Below are 8,295 nucleotides of genomic sequence, written 5' to 3'. Positions count from 1 at the left end.
GGGGGAAATACTGTTAAGGTGTTTGGCTGTCTTTTGAATCTTGGTTTCCCTTGCATACCATTATAAAATAGACACTTCAGGGGGAGAGAAAGGAATAGCTAGAAATATCACCACAGAAAGCTTGTATGTCCTTCTTCTACCTGTAACTCATTGGAATACCTAAAATGGGGCTACAACATGCCCAGTGAAGGAGGCTTCCTGCGGAGCCTCTGCATTACATAAGATCATAGGTGGAATCCTGAACAGCATCCAGAATCTTCAGAGATGGGAAATTACACTTGAAAGGATAAGCAGACCAGCCTGGAGCAGCTAGAAGAATAGAAGATACTTCTTGAAAGAAAGACTGACAGGAAAATTGCAAAACAATATAGGTAGACTGACTGATTGTTACAAGAACAAGCAAGTTGCTCACCCAGGAGACATCAAGGCAAGTGGTCGGGTCCCCTCAAAGCAAACCCCCTTCCAAGACTAAGACTCAATGGGAATACATGCTCTGATTGGTAACCACATTCGTCATCGATAAGGGGAAGTGAGGGAAACACAGCAATGAAGCTGTGAGCTAAGACAATGCTCAATGTGAACCCGGGTGGAGACCTGGGTGGCCAGCAGTATGGCAAGACCTGGGGATTCTTGGGCCTAGAGTCAGTGACATAGCCACAGTGAACTAGAGTAGAGAGTTAATCATCCAGCTGATAAGAAAAGAGGGCATATGCACAAGAACACCCACACTTACAGATAATACTCACTTGACCTGGCTTCAATGACTGGATGATCAGAACTCAACTAGAAGAAGAAAGAAGAGGAAAAAGAGTCATCTGATATAATTTGATGAACTTGACCTACACCTATCGATGCAGTAGCTCAAAAGAGGAAAATAAAATCTTTACAGCAAGGATCATTCCCACCCCTCCATACACAGAGTAGACAGGAATGGACATTTTTGACATTGGCTACCCAAAGGGGGGGAGGCTATAAAGGCAAAAAGTGACTGGCTTACAAGCATTCAAGAGGGAGCCTAGATCCAGAGGGCGTGGAAGAAGGTAGAATCTCCACTGAGTAGTATCCAATCTGTCTAGGAGGGGCTGATGAAAGAAAATATGGATAGGTCTCTTGTGATACAATAGTGACTAATTCTTATCAAGACTGATTGTGAGGGCTGGAAATATAAAGGTAGACATTTTGTAGCAAGAAGGGGAGTGATTAACTTTGCAGTCTAGGAGCAGAGGTTCCTGGGAATATCAAGGGAGAAGAGTAGAGAGCAGTGATGCCAGAGATGGAGGTAGAGACGATGACGTGGAGAGATGGAGCAGCTGGGGACTCTAGATGCAGAGAGAGAGAGTGGCTATGTGCTGACTACTGGGGGGGTGGACAGGCTTTCAGGCTTCTGCCCATAACTGACTGGAATACCTAAAATGGGGTGACAACTTGCCCAGTGAAGGAGGCTTCTTGTGGAGCCTCTGCGTTACATAACATCATATGTTGTATCCTCGACTCCATCCAGAATCTGCTGATATGGGAAATTTCCACTTGAAAGGACAAGCAGACTAGCCTGGAGCAGCTAGAAGAACAGAAGATACTTCTTGAAAGAAAGACTGACAGGAAAAATAAAAAAAACAATAATGGCAGTCTGACTACTTTAAGATCAAACAAGTTGCTCACCCAGAAGACATCAAGCCAAGTGGCCAGGTCCCCTCAGGGCAAACCCCCTTCCAAGACTAAGACTCAAGGGGAATACACGAGCAGACATGTGCTCTGACTGGTGACCACATTGGTCACCGATAAGAGGAAGTGAGGGAAAAACAGCAATTAAGTTGTGAGTTAAGTCCTATCATGTTCAATAGAATCCTTGGAACCCGGGTGGAGACCTGGTTGGCCAGCAGTATGGCAAGACCTGGGGACTGCTGGCCCAGAGTCAGTGTCATAGCCACAGAGGACTAGAGTGGAGAGTGAAGCGTTCAGCTGATAAGAAGTGAAGGCATATGCAGAAGACCACCCACATTTGCAGATCATACCTACTTGAACTGGCCTGAATGGCTGGATGGTCAGAACTCAATTTGAAGAAGAAAGAAGAGGAAAAAAAGAATAATCTTATATAATTTGATGAACTTGACCTACACCTATGGATGCAGTAGCTCAAATCTTTACAGCAAGGATCATTCCCATTCACTCAATACACAGGATAGACAGGATGGGCAACTTGGACATTCACTACCCAAAAAGAGGGGGAGCTACAAAGGCAAGAAGTAACTGGCTTACAAGCATTCAAGAGGGAGCCTAGATGCAGAGGGAGTGGAGGAAGGTAGAATCTCCCCTGAGTAGTATCCAATCTGTCTGGGTGGGGATGATGAAAGAAGATGGGGATAGCATTTATGTGGTACAACAGTGAATAATTGCTATCAGGACTGACTGTGAGGGTTGGAAATGTAAAGGTAGACATTCTGTAGCAAAACAAGGGGAGTGGTTGACTTTGCAGTCCAGAGCCGAGGTTCCTAGAACCATTAAGGGAGAAGAGCGAGTGCGGGACCCTACCCAGAGAAACAGTGTTGCTAGAGATGCAGGCAGCGACAATGACATGGAGAGATGGAGCGGCTGGGAACTCTGGACCCAAAGAGGGAAAGCGACTGTGTGCTGATGACAGGAGTGCAGGCTTGGTTGATAAAGCCTGGAGGGCATTGTAATGTAATGATATATGATAAGTTGATATAAAGCTAATGTTCTCCCATGTAAACTAGCATACAATTCACAATAAAACATTTTAAGTGTAATTTTATAGAATTATATACTTTGAAAAAGTATAGTAACTGTATATCTTCACTGTTTTATTTCTTTTAAAAATACTTTTACCATTTTTGAAATGTGAAAATAGTATGGAGCTATTGTTAGCTATGGTTAGATCAAAATAGTTTTGAGCTATTGTTACCTATGGTTAGATCAAAAATTGTTGTGAGAACGTCTTAAAAATGCTAACAGACAGATGGATGAAATCATCAAAGGGGGAAATATTGCATATCGCAGCCTTGTTTTCCATAGGAAAATTACATACCTAGTTAAAAGTCCAACACTAATTTCTTCAGATGTTAAAGTGTTTGTATACATTTTACTTTTATAAAGATTAGAAATGACTTTGTGAAATCATATTTAATGATATGATCATATTATCACAATATAATTCAACAATGCATATTAAAAATATTTATTACATACATAAAAATATAGAAAATATATACATCAGGATATTAAGAGCAGCTGTTTCTATACATGATAATTAACATACATTTTTTATCCTTTGGGTTTTTTTATTTTCTTAATTTTCTAAAGTGACCTTGTATTGCTTTTTCAGTTTTTAATAACCCATTTTTATTATTTACCTTTACATTATTTTTCAAAATTAAGTGTATTCTGAAGCAAATTCAAAGTCTTCTTTAATCTCTTTCTTTCGCATAAATGCTTATTTTCTTCTGAAATCATTAGGGATTCCCGAAAAATTGCAATTAAATGTACAGGGAGGTCTCATGATCTGTTGACCTAGTTCCTCCAGTGTTAACATCTGACATAATGTGCAATGTCAAAACTAGAAAACTGTCAATGATACAATGCAAAGTTGATTCAGATTTCATCAGTTATATATGCAACAGCACAAGGTGTACATGTGGCTATATATTTATTCACCACTTGAGTGGCACTGTGTAACTCCTACTACAACACGATACATGACTGAATGTTACCACAACACTCTTTCAGGCTAGCTCTTCATAGCCCCACAGATCCCTTCTCCCACACCCCTGCCCCCTGGCAACCAGTAATCAGTTTTCTATCTCTAAGTCACTGGATTATATACAAAATCATTTTTCAGAATAGCTATCATTCAACAATTCAATACTCTGTGACTTATGAATTTTATTTGTCTCCTCACAAGCATTTGGTGTTAACACTCTTTTTCTTGCTTTTTATTTGATTTACTGGAATAGATACATCTTTGTCCCATCAAGCTGCTGATGAGCTTGAATCTTTTGGTTGAGAGCCAAGCACTTAACCACTGCTTCACCAGTACTCCTTTCCCTGTGTTCTTATCCCCACATGCATTGCTTTGTTCTCAGGAATGCATTTTTAAGGACTACTCAGCTAGAGGAAATAATCTGCATTTTCTACAGTCTGGAGCTAATATTACAGACATATATGTATATCTCATATTTTATTAAGTAACTAAATCATGATTTCCTGGATGTATAGACTAGGAAGAATTCATGTTTAATTCCCAGATATCTTTACCTTGATATCAAAAAGTTTTTATCGCTGAGTGAACAGATAAAAGCACAGATAGAGATCTAAAATGGAAATCAAATTTGTACTTACAATTCCTAGTCCATTTTTTATAGTGCACTAGTCCATTTTTTATAGTGTACTACTTCTTCCTATCTTAAGTAATGATGAATTTGATCATCTAGAAGTTATATTTGTGTTCTGAGTTCCTCTCTAGCCTTAATAAATTAATAGTTTGTATACCTCAAACTCTGAAGTAACTTAATTCCTCCACTACCTCTGCATCTAGAGTCCTGGTGTGGCGCTGTGGGTTAACGTGCCAGACTGCAAAGCTGTTTGAACTGCAAGGTTGGCCTTTCAAGCTCACCAGCTGCTCCTCGGAAACCCTATACAGTGTCACAATGGTTCGGATCCTAGTCGATGGCACGTACCAATAACAATAACAACAACCGCTGCATTTGAGTTATCTGACAAAGAATTATCAGTCATATGAGCTAAGGAATATTGAAAGGTGTTACATACTTTAAGGACAAATAAATCTTGTGCAAAAGAGTTCTGGTAGCATAATGGTTATGAGTCAGACTGCTAATCTCACAGTCAGAAGTTCGAAACTATCAGCAGTTCCATGGGAGAAAGATGAGGCTTTCTTCTCCCGTGAAGCCTTGGAAATCCTATATAGGGTCACTGTGAATCAGAACCAACTCTACGGCACACCACCACCACCACCACCACCACATCATGTGTAAGACCTCTGAATGCTACAATATTCTGTTATTGAATTAAAAGACCAAATGAGAAAAAATAAAATAAAATAAAACAAGGAAAAAAAAAAAACAAAACAAAGAACATGAGATTTGTTGAATGCAGTAGAGAATAGTAGGACTGCATAGCAAAATCTATTTACTGGTTCATACGTGAGTTTTCAGTCTAAGACAATCTTTTAGATGGAAAATCATCACTATCTATATTTAAAGTCTAGGCTAGAAAAATAGGATCTATTAGTAAAAGTGCTGACATTAAAATCTGCCCTTTTCAGTTTTTTTTTTTTTTTTTTTTTTTTTTTGGTTCATTAGGAAATACTAACTGAAAATTGTTCGACATGCAAGTAAAGTGCACATTAACTGAATAATTCATTTTATAATTAACTTATTAAAGTTGTTAAGAATTTTTAAGTCCTGATTTTATCCCATTATTCATTCCTGCTCCTAAAATTTAAATAGTGAAATTTTGAATTCCACATAAATTTTTGTATAGAAATGTCATGAATCCCTATTATGCTATAGAATTTCATAGTACAGCACATTTTATATTCAGTCATTTAAAAGTACAGCAAAAGGGTGCTTTTATCTATGGACGTGTATAAGAGCAAACAAAGCTCTACCCAACCCATATTTAACCTCACTGCTCCAAAGCACGAATCATTTGCTGTTGGACAAAGGAAAACTTCAGCCAAGGGTGAGATGTTAACATTCCAGTGTCCCAAGTCTGATAAGGCAAATGGAAAATCAGTATCCTGAAGTTAACCTCACAAAACATAACACTGTGACATGAGACCCATAAGGAAGAAAAGTAGACTCTGTAAGCTGCCTGCTACTCTGTGGAACAATGAACCAAATGCCTAGGCATTGCTGCTGCAAAGCTACCAGAATCAACATGTGAGAAAGGTCAAAATGCCATTTAATTTGACAACTCCACAAATAGGGGAAATACTGACAATAAAATAAATGTGTGTAGGTATATTTGTGCACGTTTGAGAGAGGAGAGTTTCTATAAATGCACACAGTAATATGTACTAATCAAAATGGCCTTGTTTTCCTATACATCTTGGAATTTTGGTTGCATGTTAATGAAGTACAAACATTAGATAGTATACATACTGAGTAATGGTAAGCAATGTCCCTGTCATGTATTCATAAAGTAATTTTTAATTAACATTTACTGTATATAACGCTTAAGTTTATGTAAGCAACAGTACCTGGATGTTTGGTTAAAACACTAGTCGAGATATTATCATAAAGTATTTACACTTGATTAGCACTTACATCAATTGGACCTTAGTAAATCAGATCACCCTCTAAAACGTGGGTGGTATGGGAGAAAAGAATGTAGAAGACTTCATTTTGCTTGGATCCGCTATCAACACTCATGAAGCAGCAGTCAAGAAATCAGACTATGTTTTGCATTAGACCAACCTGCTGCACCAGACCTCTGTAAAGTGTTCGAGAGCAAAGATAGCAGTTTCAGGACTAAGGTACACCTGACCCAAGCCATACTATGCATGTGAAAGCTGGGCAATGAATAAGGAAGACTGACAAAAAATTGATTCATTTGAATTATGGTACTAGAGAAGAATATTGAAAATACCATAAACTGTCAGAAGAACAAACAAATTTGTTTTGGAAGAGGTATATCCAGAATGCTCTGTAGAAGCCAGGATGTTGAGACTTTGTCTCTCATACTTCAGACATGTTATCAGCAGGGACCTGCCTCTGGAGAAGGATATCATGCTTTGTAAAGTGAAGCGACAGTGAAAAGAGAGGAAGATGCCCATTGAGATGGACTGCACAGTGGCAGCAGCAATGGCCCAAGTGTAACAATGATTGTGAGGATGTTGTTGGAGTGGGCAATGTTTCATTCTGTTGCGCACAGGGTTACTATGAATTGGAACCAACTCAATGGCATGTAACAACAACAACAAAGGGGTAATCCCGATAGATTTTCTAGAAGGATGCAGAATATTCATAAATAAGGAAAGAAATTTTAAGAAAATGAAAAACTGCATTAGTTAAAAATAAGGCTGTGAAAATTGCAATGAGGATATATATATATATATGTTTTTAATGGACATTGAACCTGTTGATTCTCTGAAGACAGTAAGAGCTGTAGTTGGATCATGTTGTTGAGAAACCTCATCCCAATGCATACTATTGCCTGACAGAAATAACAATTGTGGGTGATCTACGTTAATTAGTCGAAGGTTTTATTAGCGAAAAGGGAGTTTTACCTTGGATAATTCAACCTTCAGACTATAAATAAGAATTCCTCTCTTTCCATGTCCAGATAGATGAGGGGGCTTTGAAAAGTTCTAGAAAAATACTTTTAATACAATTTTCCCATATACTTTTTGAAGCCCTCTCATATAAATATAGTCAGACATAGATATCCCTGGTTCTGTTTCTCGAAAGAACACTGTGACACTGTATTTCTGATAATGACCTAGCTGCTACAACTACATACGAGGTTTAAAGATCAGCTTCTGCCCTTCAATATTGACAGGGCTTTTCATACTTTAAACTCTCTATTTTAAATTATTTTTTAATCTATAGACTTGACTCTGTATAAAAGTATTTTTCTTAGTTGCACAGTGACATTGTGCTTGGGTTTTAAAATATAACAATTGTAAGAACTAATTATACCAAAGTATTACTAAATTGTCTTCCAAAATATTTACTTCCAAATTAATGCTGACATTCTCCAATCATTGTCTGTTTAAACAACAACACATGAAAAATGTATTTTATAACCAAGCAGTAAGATTTCCCCAGTGATAGTATTCCTTGTTTTGCTTTATCTGAGAGGAACCTCTCACTTAACTATCTAAATTTACATTTCCCTAGACTTAAGGTTTTCTCAATACCAGTGATTTTCAATGTTTGTTTATTATCTTTTCCTTTGCATCTGTTAAGAGACATCTAAAAAAGATTTTGCAAGAAGAACCTCAGGAAAATAATGATTCCTTACCCTGAAGTCTAGGATTGCTAGAATGTATCTAGGTAAATAGATAATTGGGCAAAGGATTTCAGAAAGAAAGAAAGGAGGCAAAGACACAAAGACACAAATGAAAATGGGACAAAGTTACAGAAACACAAATATTCTGAATAACAACAAAATTGGTAAAAAGCAATAGCCTCCTCTCAGATAAATTTGAAAAGGTGTCTTGAAAAGAATTAATGTATATGAGGACATTTCAAATATAACAGCGGATCAAGTTTACCCTTCTATTTGGGACCAGATACATAGAGAACTTAACTTAAA

The sequence above is a fragment of the Chrysochloris asiatica genome, unplaced genomic scaffold (assembly GCF_000296735.1).
Source record: "Chrysochloris asiatica unplaced genomic scaffold, ChrAsi1.0 scaffold00053, whole genome shotgun sequence".
NCBI lineage: Eukaryota > Metazoa > Chordata > Mammalia > Afrosoricida > Chrysochloridae > Chrysochloris > Chrysochloris asiatica.
The sequence above is the reverse complement of the archived record's forward strand: the minus strand, read 5'-3'. Positions refer to the sequence as shown.